Source organism: Physcomitrium patens, chromosome 26 (genome assembly GCF_059467195.1).
Source record: "Physcomitrium patens ecotype Gransden chromosome 26, ASM5946719v1, whole genome shotgun sequence".
NCBI lineage: Eukaryota > Viridiplantae > Streptophyta > Bryopsida > Funariales > Funariaceae > Physcomitrium > Physcomitrium patens.
Genome location: NC_143435.1, coordinates 11,739,423 through 11,760,164, shown reverse-complemented (window position 1 = coordinate 11,760,164; position 20,742 = coordinate 11,739,423).

Below are 20,742 nucleotides of genomic sequence, written 5' to 3'. Positions count from 1 at the left end.
TTGTTCTTTTCCAATTCTTAAATCTTGTCATTTTTCATTCAATGGTTGGTACTCTTCATCATTATCATCAGCCCAATCTTCAACATCTTCATTTCTTTCATTGCTGGTCCTAGAAATTGTAAAAGCCTTCATCTTTTCAACCTTCTTTGACTTTTTATCTTCATCATCTTTATTATCTTCATCTTCTTATTTCTTTACTGAATTCAAAGATGTGTCCACAAACACACCATTACTCCCACTTGGACACATCTACAAGTGCTCACAAGCACTCTTGTGCTCCAAAAACTCAACATCATGATTTTTGATGAGCTTCTTGGTTTCCAAGCACATTAGCCTATATGCCTTAGTACCTTCACAATAACCAAAAAATACACACTTTGTACCTTTTGCATCAAGTTTGGACCTCATACAATATGGTATTTTTGCATATGCAATGCAACCAAAGGTCCTTATATGGAAAATGCAAGGTTGTCTCCCACTCCAAGCTTCTTGTGGTGTCATTGTTGCAAGAGCACTTGTTAGACATCTATTTCTTGTATATACTGCATTCACCACAACTTTCGCCCAAAACTCATAGCCAAGGTTTTGAGCATGAAACATGCTCCTTGCCATCTCTACAATGGTTTGATTTGTCCTTTTAGCAACACCATTTTGTTGTGGAGTGTATGGAGTTGTAATTTATCTAGCAATTCCTTCATTCTTCAAATAAACATCAAATTGCTTAGACATGTACTCACCTCCATTTTCCATATGTAGCACCTTGATCTTGCATTCACTTTGTTTTTCAACAAGTGCTTTAAATTCCTTAAACCTCCAAAAGCATTTACTCTTGGCTTTAAGAATGTAGATCCAAATTTTTCTTGAATAATCATCAATGAAAGTGAAGAAATACCTTGATCTTCCAATACTTGTATTTTTCATAGGTCCGCATACATCCAAATAGACAATCTCTAGCAACTTGATAGCACGTGTTGTTATACTCTTTGGAAATGAGGCCCTTTGTTGTTTGCCTTGTATGCATCCTTTACATGCAAGTTGTTTTGTATTATGGCTTGTATTGCCAAGATCTAAGCCACTTACTATAGTCTTGAGCTCTCTCATACTCTTCACATTCAAATGGCCAAGGCGACGATGCCATATATTCAACTTATCTTAGTTTGATGTAAACTCAGCAAATGCGGCTATTTCCACTCCATTCACCTTCTTACGAATGAGGTAGTACAAATTTCCTTCTTTTAAGCCTTTGAAGACCTTGTCTCCACTCCATGTTCTTACAAAACATCCATTCTTATCAAATTAAACTTTAAAACCTTTTATTACAAGTTTACTCACCAAAAGTAGGTTTTGCTTCATCTTAGGCACATGAAAGACGTTTTTGAGTCTGATCCTATTGGTTTGTCCATTTACAACCACCTCTACCATAATAGAGCCAATTCCAATGGCTTTACATATACTACTATCTGCCAACACTACGTTTGATGCTGAAATAGCCTCATAAGTATCAAATGAACACTTATAAGGTATCATATGCTTGGAACAACCTAAATCCACAATCCATCTTGACATGGCAGCCATAGAGGTCTCATTTGTTGCCGTGAATGCATAATCTTGTCTTCCAAACTCATCTTGCACACTATTTGTATTGTCTTTCTTCATATTTTTACTTTTGTAGCAATCTCGAGCAAAATGGCCTACTTTGCCATAAATGAAGCAAGATTTGACATTATCTCGTTGATTTGAATAGTTGACCTTACCTTGACGTGAGTAGAGTACTGAATCTTCACTTTGAGGCTTTTTTTCTTTCCTCTTGGTTACTTCATGGGCAAGTCTTGCCGTCACATAATCCATTGTAAGCTCTTTTAGCTTGATGGACTTCAATGCCACAATAAGGTAGTTGTAGGATTCGGGAAGGCTCATTAGCAAGGTCATGATAATATCACTTTCTTCTAAAGGCTTGTCAATAATTTCTAGTTGATTTGCAAGAGCCTTTATCTTATTAACATGAGTCATGAGGTCTTCACCTTCTTCCATCTTGCAAGTAAAGAACTTCCTCCTTGTATAGATAATGTTGGATAAGTTTTTGCTCTCATAGATGTTGCAAAGAGTCTTCCATGCTTTTGCTGGTCCTTTGCAAGAGATAATGTGGGAGAAGTTGGCTTCATCTACATTAATTGCAATCAATCCAAAAGCCTTCTTTTCATGACGTTTGATTTGTTTCTTCTCCTTCATATCAACATCTTTGCTTGGAGCCTCTTCACTTTCATCTACAATATCCCAAAGATCCAAAGACGCCAACAAAAGCTCCATTTTGACCTTCCAATGGTAGAAATTGTCACCTCTAAACTTCTCAATAACTCTCAATCCTTCACCCTCACTTGAAGCCATGTCTAAGGAAGAGTTGTATCAAAAAAGATTGAAAGAAGTCCTAATGCTCTCAAAAATCAGCAAGAAGGTTATGCTGCCATAAAATCCCAGAATCCTTCTTTGTGAATAAACTAGTATTTTTACTCTCAAAAATACTCTCAACTTCACTTTTAAGACTTTTCAAAAGTCTGATGACTTATTTAAGTGTCTCAAATCTGATTTGCCACTCTAATATCTCTCTTATGTTCATAAATCACCTCTATATACCATAAGAGGCCTTTTAAGTACAATCAGTAACTTTAGGACGTGAAATCATAAAGTTAGATTACCAAGGATCTATCTCAACAAAAACACAATGCAAACTTTTTCTATAAGTGAAAAACAAGACACTAACACCAAAATACTCTTAACCACAAGTAAGACCAAACCATGATCTAGATCTAGATTTGAATCTAAAAGTTAGGTTCTTCCAAAGCTTAACATCAGTAACAACAACTTGATTTATTTCACACTTACAGAACCACTTCAAAGAACTTCAAAAAATACTCAAGCAAATGTGAGTGGGCCCATAACCTATTGAAAAAGAGAAGTCTAGAAGCTACAATCACTTAGCATCAGCAATGATTGTAGTCTAAGAGAAGTGTGGAGAAAGATAATTCTTACTTCTAACACTCTTTATTTATAGGTGGTGGTTTGTCCACCAACGAGGCAACTTCCATCCATTTGATATTACATCCGTTTCTACCTCATCTTACTAAAGCCTCGGTAGTACCACAATAACTTACTTTACCTCTTTGTTGTCTTTTTACTATTAGCAACATACTATGCTTAAACTTTATGTGGTTGTAACTAAGCAAGTACTTGCTATTCTTCAATATCCTATATTATAAAAGCCAACTATCCTAGAGGCAAAGTCAAACCCCCCTATATCTTACAAACTAAGAATTTGTAGAATAAATTATTTATACTGTTGGAATTATAGACCTCTAAAATAGAGTAGTATGTCAACTCAAAATCTAAGGATAAAAGGGTCAAAAAATCCAAGCACATCCTTATAACTATAAATCCTAAATTCTAAAATCTTAGACTTTAAATCTTATAATAGAATGTATTCTTATAATTCTAAACTCTATAATTGGGCATACTCTTATAACCTTAAATCTTAAATCATAAAATCCTAAATTGCTAAATTTTGACTCTATTGTAACTAATTTTTTAAGGCAATTGCAATGGTATATATCAAATATATATTAAATTATAATTTTTTTATTATAAACCCTAAATCCTAAATCTTAAGATTCTATAGTCAATCCTAAGTCCTAAATTTTAAGATTCTATAGTCAATTCTAAATCCTAAATCCTAAGATTTCATAGTCAATCTTAAACTCTAAATTCTATGATTCCATAGTTAATTTTAAATCCTAAAAAATCAAACTCTTCATATCTTTTAAATAAGAATAGCATAAGTAAATATTTTTATACCATCGAAATCACAATCTTCAAAAATGAGGGAGTAGATTACCTCTAAATTTCAGAATTCTAAAAATATAAAAAATTACCAACCCTTAATTTTATTTTTAAAACCTCCATATCATCCAAGCCATACATTTTTAAAAAAAACTAAGTATATGATTAGATTTACAATATTTTAAAATAAGGGGATAGGTCAATTCAAATTATTAAAGTTCATCACTAATAAAAAAATTCAATTCTATCTTCAAAAGTCAAAGAGTCTATATCTAGCAAATAAAAGAAGCATAACTAAAGTTAATTGAACCATTAGAACCACAATCCTTAAAAATAAGAGGGTAGATTAATTCAAATTTCCTAAAAAAATATGTTCATTTTGTAAAAACACACATGTCATCTTAAATCCTAAACTTTAAATCTTAAATCTTTAAAAATAGATCATATGATTTTAAATTATATATGTTTAAATAATAATATAAATATGATATTTTGGAACAAAAAAAGACATATATTTACATATTCTATCCAATATATTATTATAGTATCCAAAAGCTTCTATATATTTATTATATATTTTAAAATATTTTTCAAATATTAATTAAAATATTTTTTTTTATTTTAAAAAAATCATATTTTTTAAATTACAAACTTACTAAAGATATTAAATATATCATTAGAATCAAAAGCATAATAAATAGAGAAGTAGGTCAAATAAAAACTTTCAAAAGACAAAGTACAAAAAAAATGAACAAAAAATTATATCGAGTCAAATGTCTTATACTTCAAAATTTAAAAATATTTATAGGATTTCAAGTCTATCATTAGATTTTTAGATCCTTAAAATAAGAAGGCAAGTCAAATCAAAATTTAAAAACATTTATTCATATGTAAAATCAACTCAATAGTCAAAATGGTCAAACACTTAATATCTACAAATATATACACTTTTAGAAAACTTCAAGTATATATTTAGAATAGATAATCTCTAATTGACTCTAATATATTTTTTAAAATTTAAGGTTTAAGATTTAGGATTTAATTTCATATAGGTATTTAATATAGTACATATGTATATTTGTGATATTAATTATACCATTGAAATTCTAGATATTATAAATAGAAAGAGGTAGATCAAGTCAAAAACTAAAAATATTAATGCCCAAGAACCGGAGACATTCTTATAATTCTAAATTCTAAACCTCAAACCTAAATCCTAAATCTTAAGTATTTATATCTATCAAATGAAAGAAGCATAAGTAAAGTTAATTCCATCATTGAAACCACAAATTTTGAAAAAAATAAAATAAAATAAAATAAAATAAAATGTAAGTTAACCTAAAATTTCAAAAAAAAAATGCCCATTTTTTGAGAATATATATATAACCTTAAACCCTAAATCCTAAACATATACTTATATATATCAAAAGAACTTTTGATTTCAAACTTTATAATAAATCTAAATAAAATAACAATATATAAAGTTATATTGATATTGATTATGCCTCAAAATGCAAAGATCTATAGGGTATTAATATTTTAATATAGTTAGAGTAGCAATTACATAAAAAATTAAAAGACACCAATGAATAATAAAATCATCAATTGAATTTGAATACGTAAGTCTATCTATTGAAATTACAAGAGCTATTTGATTAAGAAGATTATCTACTAAAATAGGAATCATACAATCTTTACTGTTTGTGCTCTTACTGAGTAATACCAACAAAAAATTAATGTAAAAATTTCAAGAAACTTTTATCTTATTTTAGAAAAATCAATCAATAATAAAGTTAGCTAAAAATCATATATTTCATATAAGAATAAAGTAAATTGAAGTATATCATTATTTATTAAAGAAATAGAATATTCAAAAAATATTAGTTTGTATTATATACAAGTTCATAATCTCTCTCTCTCTATATATCTATATATATATATATATATATATATATATATACAAGTTCATAATCTATATATATAAAAGTTCATAATCTATATATATATATATATATATATATATATATATATATAAGTTTATAATCTATATATATATATAAAAGTTTATAATCTATATATACATATATATATATATATATATATATATTTATACAAATGTATTGTCTTGAAGTACAATCAAGCAATACTATACAGTATTGAAATTAATCAACTTTTAAAAGACTACTCAAATCTCATACTATATAAATTCCAGAATCTTTTTATAAGATTTAAAACTTTTGAACTAATGACACAAGTGAAGCAATTATATAACTTATTTTATTTATATTATATTTTATATATATAAAAAAATAACTAAAAATAAGATACTTAGTACTATTGAAGAACAAGCACTTTGAAGATACAACACTTAGCATCAGCAAGGTTGCACCTAAAGAAAGAATGGAATAAGATATCTCTCACTTCCAATACCCATTACTTATAGGTAGTGGTTGCTACCCTAAAAAACAACTTCCATTCTTTGACTTTTAGAAATGTAGCCCTAGGATCCTTTTGGCATCTCACGATGTCGTGTTGTAACACGAGTATACCGTGAAAATATAAAGAAAGGAGACTTTTATTAATGTTCAGTTACCTCGAATATTGGGAGCAACGACCAACTCCAGTGCAAATACTGAGTGGCCAGGTTCAGTCACCCCGTTACAGTCAGCCGGGGCATATTGAAATGCTCCGTTCGATTTCAATAACGGGAGTCAGCAGAAAGACAAAAGACCAATTCACACGACGGGTGAGTTTGGTTCGAAGAGCCAATTGGATCTAATTTCAAGAATCCAATCTGGGTCCCCTTACCCAATATGAGACCTGAATTGGCCGAGCAATCCAATGCAGTCTAATTAAGGGAAAATCCAGGTCTTACTACGGACCTTAGCCAATCTGACGCGAGGACCAATTCGACCCAATTACGTGAACATCCAGGTTACTACGGGCATCTTACCCAATATGAGATGTGAATTGGTTGGGTGACTCAATGTGGACCCGAAGACGGGGTTTCGATTCTGTTTCAGGCTGTCCTGTTCTCTATGCCGTTTCAGGGAACGTTGTTTTCGATAAAAAGATCTCTTAAAGGTAAAAATAGGGAACAAAGCTCTGGCAGCGAGAGCCAATTTTGGATCCAAGCACTGACGGTGGGAGCCAATTCCGGATCCAAGACGGAAGATTGAAGAAATTCAGAGGATAAGGTTAGGGGAGATAATAAGTTTTGGGGGAGGTTTTTTTTTTTTTATGGGGTTTTTGGATTGAGAGAGCTAGCTTCATGCTTCAGGCGGGGAAAGAAGACAGAGAATTGGGTTTTTTTTCTTCATAGAATTTTGGGAAGACTGAGGCAATCGTTGCTGAAGTCAGTGTTGTAATGGTGAATCGGGATTTTTAATGAAGTAGGTTTGATTACTCTTGACTGTTTTGTGAAATCGAGTTACGTCTGTGATGAAGAGTTAAAAAGATATCTATAGGATTGAGTATGTGGAGTGAATGAAATTTATTGAGTTAATCTAATAAGACAGTCAGTGGATACAAGATCGTGAGTATAAAGCGGTATCGAAGATTAGCAGTTTGGGTTGATCGGGGTTCTCTCCAACGTCTAGAGACCTACCGGCTGGGGCAAAAAGGACTTCAACAAGTAGTCGAAGGGCATCCGTATAGATTTACGGTGTATTCTTGCAGTCATTTATATTCCAACAGTCAAAAACTGATAGACTTCTTGACTATTGGCGAATCTCCATACTACCTTCTATAGCCAGACGCCCGGCGGGTTCTCAAGCAGGAAAGCACTTAATACGATAAAAGTGGTGAACCCGATGTAAAAGCTTGAGGTGGAAGGTATTGGATTTTGGTTGATTTTATCTTTATTTTATGGAAAACGAAAATAAAAATTTTGAAGGATTTTTGGGAGAAGTTTCTGGTGGAGATTCTTCTAAAGGAGAAGGTATGCACATGGATCCATCTATTGCTAGTATGTTTCAAGCCTTCTCATTAGCAATGTAGTAATAGAAAGTAATGATCGAAAGGAAGCTTTGGCAACCAAAGCATTGCAAGCAGTGGTCAATAAAATTGATCAATTTGATGGGAGGAATATTTCAAGGTATTTAAGATGTTATGTTCGTGAAATGGAATTAAATCGGGTTTCTGAGAAGGAAATGGTTGAACTATTTGGACTTGCCACGATACCGGAGATAAGAGACCACATTACATCGAATACGGATCGTTATGGGAATTCATGGGAGGTTTTTTCACATGCATTGAAAGACGAATATTTCTTGGAAGATGTTGATCGCGTTACTAAGAAGCTGTTTTTGGGATGGATTGAACGGCCCAATAAGAATTTGCAAGCAACAGAGCTACTAAGGGAATTTGAGAGGCAGTACTTTCAATTATCGAAGGTAGAAAAATTGACATTGGAGCCGAACAAAGTTGATCTATTTCTTCAAGCTGCTGATGGAGAATTGCAAGAGAAATTAGAACCCCTTCTTGAAGACAAAGAAGAAGATGAAGGATTGACAACAAAGTGGAAGAACGTTGAAGATGCGGTGAGGTTGCTTACAAAAAAAGAAAGGAGGAAGGATAGGAGCAATATTCCGAAAACAGTACAAGCACCCAAAGCTCCAGTACATACAACACCACCGACAATGCCTACAGTTCAACCTTCGACATCCTTGTCAAAAAAAGCAGATATGGGTATGGAAGAAATTATACGAGGAATGCGAGATCTTCAAATCAAATTGGCAAGACTTGAAGAGAATACTTCTATAAATAATTCGAAGAATGTTTCAAAACAAGGATATGTACAAAGATGAATTTGGTGTGATGACGCTTCATACACTAGAAAAGATTGCAATGAATTTAATAATATGATACGGCAGGGAATTCTTTGTTGGAAAGATGAAAAGATAGCATTGAAAGATAGGGAGGATCTTCTTCAAACCAATTTTGGCAAGGAAGGAATGAGAGCATTAGTTCAAGATTATCTAAAAGAGCATGAAACAACAGCACGAGAAAGTGCAAGTTATGGTGCTAGAGTAGATGATGAAATTGGTGGAAGTACGGAAACTAGTGAGTTTTGGGCTTCTGCCGTTTCTACAATGCCAGAAGGGAAATTACCTCGAGAAGCGTTATTGAGGACAACAGCTACAATACGAGGTAGAATAGGTTGGGAGGATCTTGTTGAGTCTCTTTCAGTTTATGCATATATTGCTAAGAGCCAACATGAAGCTTTGATGGAAGAAAAGAGACGAGGAAATTTTGATGATACGAGAGAAGGAAATTCTTCTAAGAGGCAAACTCGAGGAGACAAGGCTCGGCAGGCAGCTTCACAAGAATTGCCTGTAAATGATACCTCAGCATCATTGGGAGAAAAAATAAAGGAGACAAAAGATAAGGGCAAATCAATTGCTTATAAGCTACTTTCTGACATTGAAGCGGCAACAAATTTGAAAGGGGTGTTGAAAGAACGTATATTAAACACTAAGGTGGAATTCACATTGAAAGAAGTCTTGAGAATTACAAAGAAGGAGTTTCATGATGTCATCATTGACAGCATTAAGCAAAAGAGGTAATTAATGGGCGAAACTGGAATGAGTCATGCTATTGATGCAAGAATCTACAAAGATGAAAAAGAGGTTGATATTGGTTACAAGCAACCAACAAATGAAAAGAATGGGTATAATCAACGAGTACGTTTCGAAGATTCTAGTGACAAGGAAATGGAAACTTTGAGCCATTATACTCGAAAGCATTGGGCAAGGGCAACTACTGAGGTATTGGTGAAAGTAGGAGATATAGAAGAACCAATAGTTGCTTTAGTCGACCATGGTTCTGAAATAAATCTCATGTCTAAAGATCTTTATAAGAAGCAAAAATGGCCAATTGATATGGAACATGGATGGACAATTCAAGCACCTAATAACACACAGGGCGAATTATATGGAGCTTGTCTAGATGTCAAAATTTGGATTGGGGATGTTACGACGGAGCAACATTTCTTTGTTCAAGATACAATGTCTTATCCGTTGATTTTAGGACAACCTTATATCACGGCAACACGGATGGAAACAAAAGTACTTGACGATGGTTCTGCTTATACAAGGGTACGGAGCGAAGATGGGAGGAAAGTTGTACAATTTCTAACAGTACCTCCTAACCATGAACGGAATCGAGATAGGTTGAGGGAGAAACCATTGCCAAAGATTGTTGAAGGATTTAAGGATTTTGGAGAGGTACCACTGTAAAGCGAGATTATGGAGGTACAAAAGAGGAGGTACTCTCGCGAGATGAAGGTGCCTTTGATGCGAGTTTTATTGGTATATTGGAGAATGGAAATATTATGTATAAGAAAGTTGATGATTTTAAAAGAAAAGAAAGAAAAAGATTATATAATATTGAAGGAAAATTATGCAAGTTAGGTACATTGCAAGATGATGAGAGGATTTTAGGTGTTTATGAAGAAAATGGACTGGAAGATTCATTGGAATTGATTACATCTATTGGGTTAGGGGATAATGATAAGATTGTTGAGATTCATTCACGAGAGGTTTATACCATGCTTGAATCTTTTCAAGCACCAAAAGTCACTGTAGAGACGAGATATAAAACGGCAGATAAGAAGGTAAAGCCTATTGCCGGACCATTACCAGAAGATTCTAAAGAACAAATGGGAGAAGCATCAAAAGAAGCAAGTTTAAGAGATCCAATGAGTATTGGACATCAGTTTACTAAAGAGACTTTTGAAGAATTGAAGATTGGTTCTGATGGTTATTTATTGCCGGAGGAAATTACTTGCTTCAAAAAGATGTTGGCTAAACAAGGTAGATCGTTTGCCTTCGAATCTCATGAAATTGGGTGTGTGGATCCAAATATTGTAACACCTATGGTTATCTTCACTGTACCACATGTACCTTGGAATCTAAGACTGATTCCAGTACCGAGGGCACATTTACCTAAATTAATTGAGCTATTAAAAGAAAAGATAAAGATGAAAATATTGGAATCCTCGTTTGCTCCGTATTCTAGTCGATGGTTTACGGTACCTAAGAAGAATGGGTCACTACGATTTATTCAAGATATGCAATCGGTGAATGCAGTAACGATCAGAAATATAGGAATTGGACCTATTGTGGATGAATTTACTGAGGCGTTTGCTGGAAGGGCGATCTATTCAATGGGTGACTTGTATTCAGGTTATGATCAATTTCAACTTGCCGAAGGAAGTAGAGCTATGACAACAATGAGGACACCACTTGGATTGGTTAGAATGTGCACTCTTCCTCAAGGCGCGACCAACTCGGTTGCGCATATGATGAATGGGATGAATAAGGTATTGAGAGATTTTATTCCGGAAAAGACTATGCCTTTTCTGGATGATGTTCTTATAAAAGGGTGCAGAGAAGGAAATAAAGATGAAACTTTAGATACGAGGGGGTGTCGCAAATATATTGTTGATCATATACAAGATTGTGAAAAGATTTTAACTCAGCTTGGAGAAGTTCATCTTACATTATCGGATATGAAGTCCGTATTTGGAGTACGAGAGGTTGTAATTGTTGGACATTTATGTGGATTTTACTGAAGAAAATGAGATCTGACTAAAGTTGATGCAATTGGAAGGATGAAAGAAGATTGTGATTCTTTAACAGAGGTTCGCAGGTTTTTGGGTGCATGTGTATTTTATCGAATCTGGATCCCTCATTTTGCTCACAAAGCGGATCTATTATATGAACTGTTACGCAAGAGTTACCAATTTAAATGGGAGGAAATGCATATTCAGGCAATGCAAAGATTGAAGAAATTATTGATGTCACTTCCAATATTGAGGAAGGTTGATTATAAGTGTAATAGACCAGTGATTCTTACTGTGGACGCTAGTCCAATTACCATTGGATGGGCTGTGGGTCAAGATGATTCAAATGGGAGTAGATTTGCAGTTCGATTTGGGGCTAAGATTTTAAGTATTCGTCAACGTACATATTCACAAGTCAAAAGAGAACTTTGGGGAGTCGATTTGGCTATGAAAGCTGAAAAGGACTATTTGATTGGGGCAGTAGTAGTAATTGAAACAGATTACTTGCTATTGCTTGGAATGATTATTAACTGTTCAACGCCAGATATTGCAATGTTGAGATGGATTGCTTATATTAAGTCACTAAATCCAGAATTTAAGCATATTACTGGGAAGGACAATTTATTAGCAGACATGCTATCTCGAGCAAGATACGAGAGGGAGGACGAAATGGTTGAAGACATTGATGTCGTCGGATTGAAATTCTATTCAATATCAAATCTCAACAGAGAAGACAAGCTATTTCTTGGAGAATCTTATGAAGGAGAATTATTGGATATTGGTCATTACTTGAATACCTTGACTAAGCAGGGGAATTGGTCTACAAAAAAATTCAAACAAATAAGAAAAAAATCATATGGATTTTTACTTCAAGATGGATTCTTATAGAAGAGACCGAAGAAAGGAATTGGGATGCTACGACGAGTGATAGGCAAAAAGGAAGAAAGACTAAAATTATTAATGGAGTTTCATGATAGTTTATGGGCAGGGCATAGAGGAATCTGGGCTACTTTTGCTAAACTCAAGGAACGATATTGGTGGAAAAATATGTATCGAGATGTGCTCTCATTTGTAGAGTCATGTGAAATCTGTCAATCGTATTCTAATATCCGACATCGAGATGGTCTTCATCTTACGTATCCTCTCGCTATTCATTTTAAATGGGTTGTTGATTTGGTTATTATGCCGGTTGGGTTATGGCAGATGAGATATTTGGTTTTAGCTCGTGAAGATTTATCAAATCTAGTAGAAGGAAGAGCATTGAGGACAAAATCTACAGAGGGGATTTGTAGGTTTTTGCTTGAAGATGTCATTTGCCGTTACGGGTGCGTAGGAAAAATCACTGCAGATCGTGGAGAATTAAATGCACAAGAAGCTTGTAAGTTCTTTGAAAAATATGGAGTTAAACTATCACTGACTACTGCTTATAATCCAGAAGGGAATACAAAAAGCGAACGCGGTCACCCACCGATTGTGAAAGCATTGGTTAAAGCTTGTAATAGGAAAGTTAAAGAGTGGCCACGACTTTTTTCATTTGCATTATGGGCTGATCGAACAACACATAGTTCGGTGACAGGATATATGCCAGTAGAACTTATGACAGGTCAAAAACCAATTATGCCGATTGAAGAAAAGGTACTTACTTGGAGTATGCTACCATGGGAAGATGGATTGTCAAGAGAAGAACTTCTGGCTATTAGGAATCGACAATTGGAGCAAAGATCGGAAGATGTGAAGATAGCATTGGAGAGGTTAAAAAGAGCAAGGTTACAAAACAAGGCACGATTCGACAAGCAACATCGATTGAGACCTAAAGCAATCGAGAAAGGTGACTGGGTACTTGTTTATGACAATAGTCTGGATAATCAACATAGTACTTTGCGGAAATTTTCAAAACGTTGGTTTGGACCATATGTAGTAACAACTATTCATGATAATGCAACTTACTCGTTACTGGAGTTAGATGGTACAAAATTGAAAATATCAATTGCAGGGAAGCGAGTAAAAATATTTAAACGAAGACACGTGGAGATGAATATGGAAGATCTTAATAAAGGTATAGAGATTCCGCAGCAAGAGATTGAAAGTAATTTGGATAATGAGGTGACGAAGACAAACTGGACAAAGATGTAGAGGATATTTTCTAAATCAAACAGCAATTGGGTAAATTGGTGCATACCGGAGGATGCACAGGTTCAGAGGGGGTGGATGTCGTGTTGTAAAACGAGTATACAGTGAAAATATAAAGAAAAGAGACTTTTATTGATGTTCAGTTATCTCGAATATTGGGAGCAACGACCAACTCCAGTGCAAATACTGAGTGGCCAGGTTCAGTTACCCCGTTACAGTCAGCCGGGGCATACTGAAATGCTCCATTCGATTCCAATAACGAGAGTCAAGAGGAAGAGAAAGGACTTATTTACACAACGGGTGAGCCTGGTTTGAAGAGCCAATTGGATCCAATTTCAAGAATCCAATCCGGGTCCTCTTACCCAATATGAGACTTGAATTGGCTGGGCAACCCAATGCAGTCTAATTACGGAAAAATCCAGGTCTCACTACGAGCCTCAGCTAGTCTGACGTGAGGACCAATTTGACCCAATTACGTAAACATCCAGGTTACTATGGGCATCTTACCTAATATGAGACCTGAATTGGTCGGGCGACTCAATGTGGACCCGAGTACGGGGTTTCGATTCTGTTTCAGGCTGTCCTGTTCTCTATGCCGTTTCAGGGAACGTTGTTTTCGATATAAAGATCTCTTAAAGGTAAAAACGGGAGAGAAAGCTCTGACGGCGAGAGCCAATTTCAGATCCAAGCACTGACGGTGGGAGCCAATTCCGGATCCAAGACGGAAGATTGAAGAAATTCAGAGGATAAGGTTAGGAGAGATAATAAGTTTTGGGTGAGGTTATTTTTTTTTTTTTTTTATGGGGTTTTTGGATCGAGAGAGCTAGCTTCATGCTTCGCACGGGAAAAGAAGACAGAGAATTGGGTTTTTTTTCTTTATAGGGTTTTGGGAAGACTGAGACAATCGTTACTGAAGTCAGTGTTGTAATGGTGAATCGGGATTTTTAATGAAGTAGGTTTGATTACTCTTGACTGTTTTGTGAAATCAAGTTACGTCTGTGATGAAGAGTTAAAAGGGTGTCTATAGGATTGAGTATGTGGAGTGAATGAAGTTTATTGGGTTAATCTAACAAGACAGTCAGTAGATACAAGATCGTGAGTATAAAGCGGTATCGAAGATTAGCAGTTTGGGTTGTTTGGGGTTCTCTGTAACGTCTAGAGACCTATCGGCTGGGACAAAAAGGACTTCAACAAGCAGTCGAAGGGCATCCGTATAGATTTACGGTGTATTTTTGCAGTCATTTATATTCTAACAATCAAAAACTGATAGACTGCTTGACTATTGGCAAATCTCCATACTACCTTCTACAGCCAGACGCCCGACGCATTCTCGAGCAGAAAAGCACGTTATACGACAACGAGCCTTAAAGATATCCTATGATATATACTAATGCCTCCTAGTTAGTCTTTGGATATTCCTTTGTTAATACTTTATCCTTAGCACTTTGACTCTTGATCCATGATTTTCTCTTATATCCATTGGATGCTCTTACTATATACCAAGAGTCAAATCTTTGACCACTAGAAACTTATCTAACTTAATATCCTCTATAAGATAACTTATTCTACTTTTACTTTAAGAAGTATATCATGTATTTCTAGTCTCATTTAATATACTTATTTTTTGATGTCTTTGACTATGAAACAATCCTTAGATTGAAATAGTGATTATGGCTCCTCAATGTGTCAACATATAGAATAAGCTATAGCACATAATCCAACTTACTACTATTGCAGACACTAATCAAATATCAATTACAACGAAAAAAATAATCATCAGTCATGGCATCATATCTATGTCAATCCATGAGATAATCATTTGTGCAGCCTTTGCTATAGTCATAGAATATCCAAACTACACCATAAGCATTGAAAAATTCAAGTAAAAACAGTTACTATTTTGTTGAGCTAGCAATCGAGCAACAAATACAGTGATCTCATTTTTTTAATTTTATTGACACAAATAAAAGATCCTATTGTATTGTTGCCATATTCAATCAAGTGTGACATTAAGACAATTCTTATTGGAATAAAGAAATAATATTTCTTAAAATACTACATAATAACTTACGACTAATATTAGATCATGCCATGGTCAAATTGTATCTACATAAGTCCTTCATAACATTCAAGATTATCATTCTTAATCTTGATTAGACTCATCAATAGAAGCATAATTAGTATTCTCAAATTCATTGACCATAGTATGATTTGTAGTGTGTGTACTATTGATCAAATTCATTGATAGCAACATGAGTTTTATAGTGAAGAAAGATTAGATGATAGTTGAATTGGTAATGTTACTAAGTCTGATGCTCATAGTGCCAATTCGAAGCATAGTAGGCAATAGATTCAAGTGCCCCAAAGCATTCTGAAGGTGCACAACACCAATATTGCATATGCTGGTACAATTGCAAATATCACTATATTTATAACACCGATCCACCTTAACCTATAGGTTGATATTTTTGTCAATTTTAAAAGTGAGGCACTTGACACAAGATTCTATATCTTAAATTGTAAGTATTAGACAACCATCTCCATTTACAAGGATTAATATTCATCACTGATAAGTTTATACTTGAATTTAAGATTCAAAATGGATTTGAAATATTTTATATTTTTATGTTAAGAAACTTCTAATGTTTATAATAAACTATCAAAATAATGAATAACTATCATAGAATCCAGATAACAGAGCAATATTTTTGAAGCATTTATTCATAGAAGGCTCTTTCTAAAAAATTAGCAATTTTCTTAAAGCCAAATATACTTTTTTTCATAGATTTGAGATATTTTCTATACTCATGTGATAAATCTATGTTGTATCTATAGAATAGAGCCTATTGTGTGAATATGAAAAAGATATCAAAGAACTTGAATTACATTTAAAAAATACGATAAGTACCAAAAAATCTAGACTAATTTGAATGGGATTTACATGTACAGCAAAAGGTCTATACCAACTTGTATAGAATGCGTTCAATAATGACGCATACTATATTCTTAAAATTAGAGGTATCAACTTGTTTGTCATTGCAAGTATGCTGAACATGCCATCATTGGTCATCATTGCCTTGTTCATTTCAACCAATGTTGCTGTAGTCAAGGCAGCCATCACCTTAAGTCAAATCCTATCTCCTGTATTTATTCAAGATTAAATTTGATATTAGCATTGAAGATATAATTAGTGATCTATATTTTTAGATGCTTCATGATTTTGGAGCACAATTCTTCTTTATCGATAATATGCTATTGCAAGGATGCAACCTGATGCAGTTAACACAATTTTTTAATTGAGCTAAGGTCACTCACTTATGCATGGATGATATCAACGTCATCAACCATACTTATGGCGCCACTTTGCAGCAAGTGCTTGAGGACTTATGGATGAGCTTTTGTAGTGATGGCATACAAAACTTTTTAATGGATAACTATAATGCCAGCATTGAGATCTTTACTAATTCAAAAATCTATTGTAAGTTTTATCCAACACTCTCCTAAATCAAATTATCTATAGGCAATTTTATTATGATATATTTTTAGTAGAATTTACCAATACTTTGTGGACATGTTGTCTCTTTGAAGGACCCTACAATTATAACTTAAAATGTACGTGCAATAACATTGGGTCGTGCCACTAGGGACAATCAACATGTGTGATGCTTAAGAGCTATGTTTCATGGAATGAGACTTATTACATTGACACATTTTATAGATATTTTACCAAGTTTTTCTTCAATGGCTAATTTCTTACTCCGTCTTTGAATTTTACTATAAAGAGTTGCCTAAAATTTGATGATTTTTATAAAAGCAGCTGATCTAGTTGAGTAACATTAAAGTTGTCAATAATTATCAATAGAAGAAGCCTTCACTCGTTTATGGATGGCTAGATATCAACAAGGTATTAGAATAGTATCACTTAAGTATTACATAGATGTTAGTCTAAGAAGTAGACTTTTACTAAACTAAGTGGACTTCTACTGCAGTCACCACTTATTATTGCTACTTCAAATCTAAATATAAAAGATCACATTACTTCATTAAATATTTCAATCATTATATTGAAGCTCAAAGTTATGAAAGAAAATTTTGATCAAAAAATGTAGCATGGAGAACATCTCTTTGCATTATATCCAAGCTCTCTACTCTGTAACATGAAACATAACACCAATAATTACATTACGAGTAGTTGCAAGTACTTATACATTAAATTCTTTTTCAAGGTAACGAAAGTAGTGCAAAAAATTGAGAGCTGATTTTGAATAGATTTTATTACAATAAGTAGATGCTTCAGCAAAATTTCTAAACCCTAAAAAAAAAAAAAAAAAAAAAAAAAAAAATCCAGTACTTTGAAGTAATAATGAAATTAAAAATGTAAGTAAAAAAAATATAGATCTGTTTTGAAGAAGTGACATAGTTGATACAGATAACCTTGTATCTATAATAATAAATCTTTATTTTTTACTTATAATACACACCAATAAGATTTATAAATATCTAGAAAGCTTCTTTATACTTCGTCAATGTACTAAGGATCTCCATTAAATCCTTAAAAGTTTGAGTGTTTTTCAAAAGAGTAGACCATTACATATCTAAAAGTGATGCAATTGAATCTCCAAGAACTATTGATAGATGTGATTGCTCGTTTTACTTATTCCGGAAGAAACCTCCCAACATAAACCCGTATAGGGGGATTCGAATACGGGGAATGACTAGTTGCTTAAGCGTTCATGTTAGGGTCACACAATCAATTACCTCCTGAATGTATCCTCCCTATTTCCAATATCTGAAGACACAAAGAAACTATAATCTCCTCCTTCACCTTATCGGTCTCTTCCTTACAGCAATTCAGTCATATCAATAACTACTATTTCCACCAATATATTCACCCTCATAATCTCTAACTGTAATACTACGCCCTCACAGCTTTCAGCACACAATTACCCTCGTTCCAATCACTGGAATTTTTCACACAGAACTACAATTCACATTACAGTGTTTGACACAAACATAGACTCATTCTCTCTGCTGAACTACAATCAGATTTCAGCATTCAATCTTTCTTCTTCTCAAATAATACCAATCACATTTCCATTCCATAATTCACTTCACAATATTCAAAAACTTTCAATCCTCTTATTCAAAGAAAATAACAAAAAAAAGAAAAAAGGTAGCTCCAAGCTTATCCCGGCTCACACTATCACAGCGATGGCCCTCGGCTCACGACTCTCATAATCTGGCCTTTGGCTTACAATTCTCACAGTCTGGCATTTTCTTCTGCTCTCCCATCCTCCTTATACTACCCCGAGATACCAACTCCTATACTTTAGATGATAACTACTTTTCCTGACTATTCATCCATTCTACCTGCTCAACCACCTTTTCAGTAGTTATCTATCCCTGTTTACACTATACACTAGGTATCTATATTCTGAAAATAACTACTTATTCTACATAGCCCTACTTCTAACTGTGCAGTATCCTCACAAACATTCAATTGATCCCTATCTAAAAATTATCTAATAAAACTCTACAAAAATTGCGATCCCTCTGACCTATCTAATTAATCAATTGTTGCATTATTTGTTATTGGTTCCACCGATTCCAGTTCCAACTACATATTTTCGTCCTCTTCCAATCCTTCCATCGGCTCTTGCTTCAACTGAGCTGAAAGGTCTTCATTGTACTTGCCCAGTTCACGGACTTGAGCTTCCAATTTTAGGATCTGGGCATCTCTCAATTCCAACTGGCACTGAAAGTGACTCCTCTCTTTTAGAACTTTGAGAATTGGCAATGTCGATACTTGTGCTTGACCAATATTGACTAAATCCTCTACCAATCTTGTCACCTCGGCGTTCAAGGCCTCAATTTCAGCCCTTAACCGCTCTGTTTCACATTTGTATTAATCAATCAATACCAATTTCTCTTGCGCCAATAACTCCATCTTTTCTCGTTCTATTACCAACTGACCCTTCACTTTTTCCGGTTCCAAAATTGAATGACTTCGAGCTCGAAATAGTTCTTGCATGTGGATCTCCACCATGCATTTTTTTTCTTGTGACTAGCTCCTCACTATTAACTTTATTTGGAACTACTACTCTCAAAAATACAAGAAATACAAGAAAATGGCACTCCAGCTAACCCAAAACAACACCACAAAATGACTTTAACTAGTGCCCCACTCCTATTCTTTTACCTAGTGGTGATAATAACAATATGTTATCCATATTGTCTATGAAAGGTAATGAGAAGTAATCTTTCTTAGTAGCCACATTTAACTTTTGAAAATCTTGACATATCCTGATTTTTCCATTCTTCTTCCATACCATCACGATTGGAGAAATCCACTCACTATTTGGTACTGGGTAAATAAAACCAACCGGAAGAAGCTTGTCCAATTTCTCCTTCACCATGAGGAAATATTTAGGATTAAGGCGATGTTGCCTCTGCCGTATCGGTTTAGTATTCTCCTCTAAAATGATACGATGCTCACAAACTTCAACGGGAATACCTTTTAAATCATCATAAGTCCAAGCAAAAGCGGATTTATCATACAAGAAAAATTTGGTCTAGCAGATCAACTCTTGTTCCTTAATACCTTCGTAGACCTTAATTGTCTTAGGTTCTGTTGTGATCGCCAAGTTGATAGTTTGACATAAAGGAGCAACGACGATGTTCTGTTTCAACCCTCGTGCTGGTTTAAAGTCAGTCGGTAAGTTTGACATGTATGAAGTACTGAATCCTGTGTCCAAGGCACTCACATGGTACACATCATATTTGGTCATCCAATCAGTATTAAGATAATCCGATGTCGTGTTGTAACATGAGTATACAGTGAAAATAAAAAGAAAGGTGAATTTTATTAATATTCAGTTACCTCGAATATTGGGAGCATCGACCAACTCCAGTACAAATACTGAGTGGTTAAGTTCAGTCACTCCATTACAGTCAGTCGGGGCATACTGAAATGCTCCATTCGATTCCAATAACGGGAGTCAGCAGAAAGAGAAGGACCAATTCACACGACGGGTTCGAGGAGCCAATTGGATCCAATTTCGATAATCCAATCCGGGTCCTCTTATCCAATATGAGACCTGAATTGGCCGGTCAACCCAATGCAGTCTAATTACGGGAAATCCAGGTCTTACTACGGGTCTTAGCCAATCTAACGCGAGGACCAATTTGACCCAATTACGGGAACATCCAAGTTA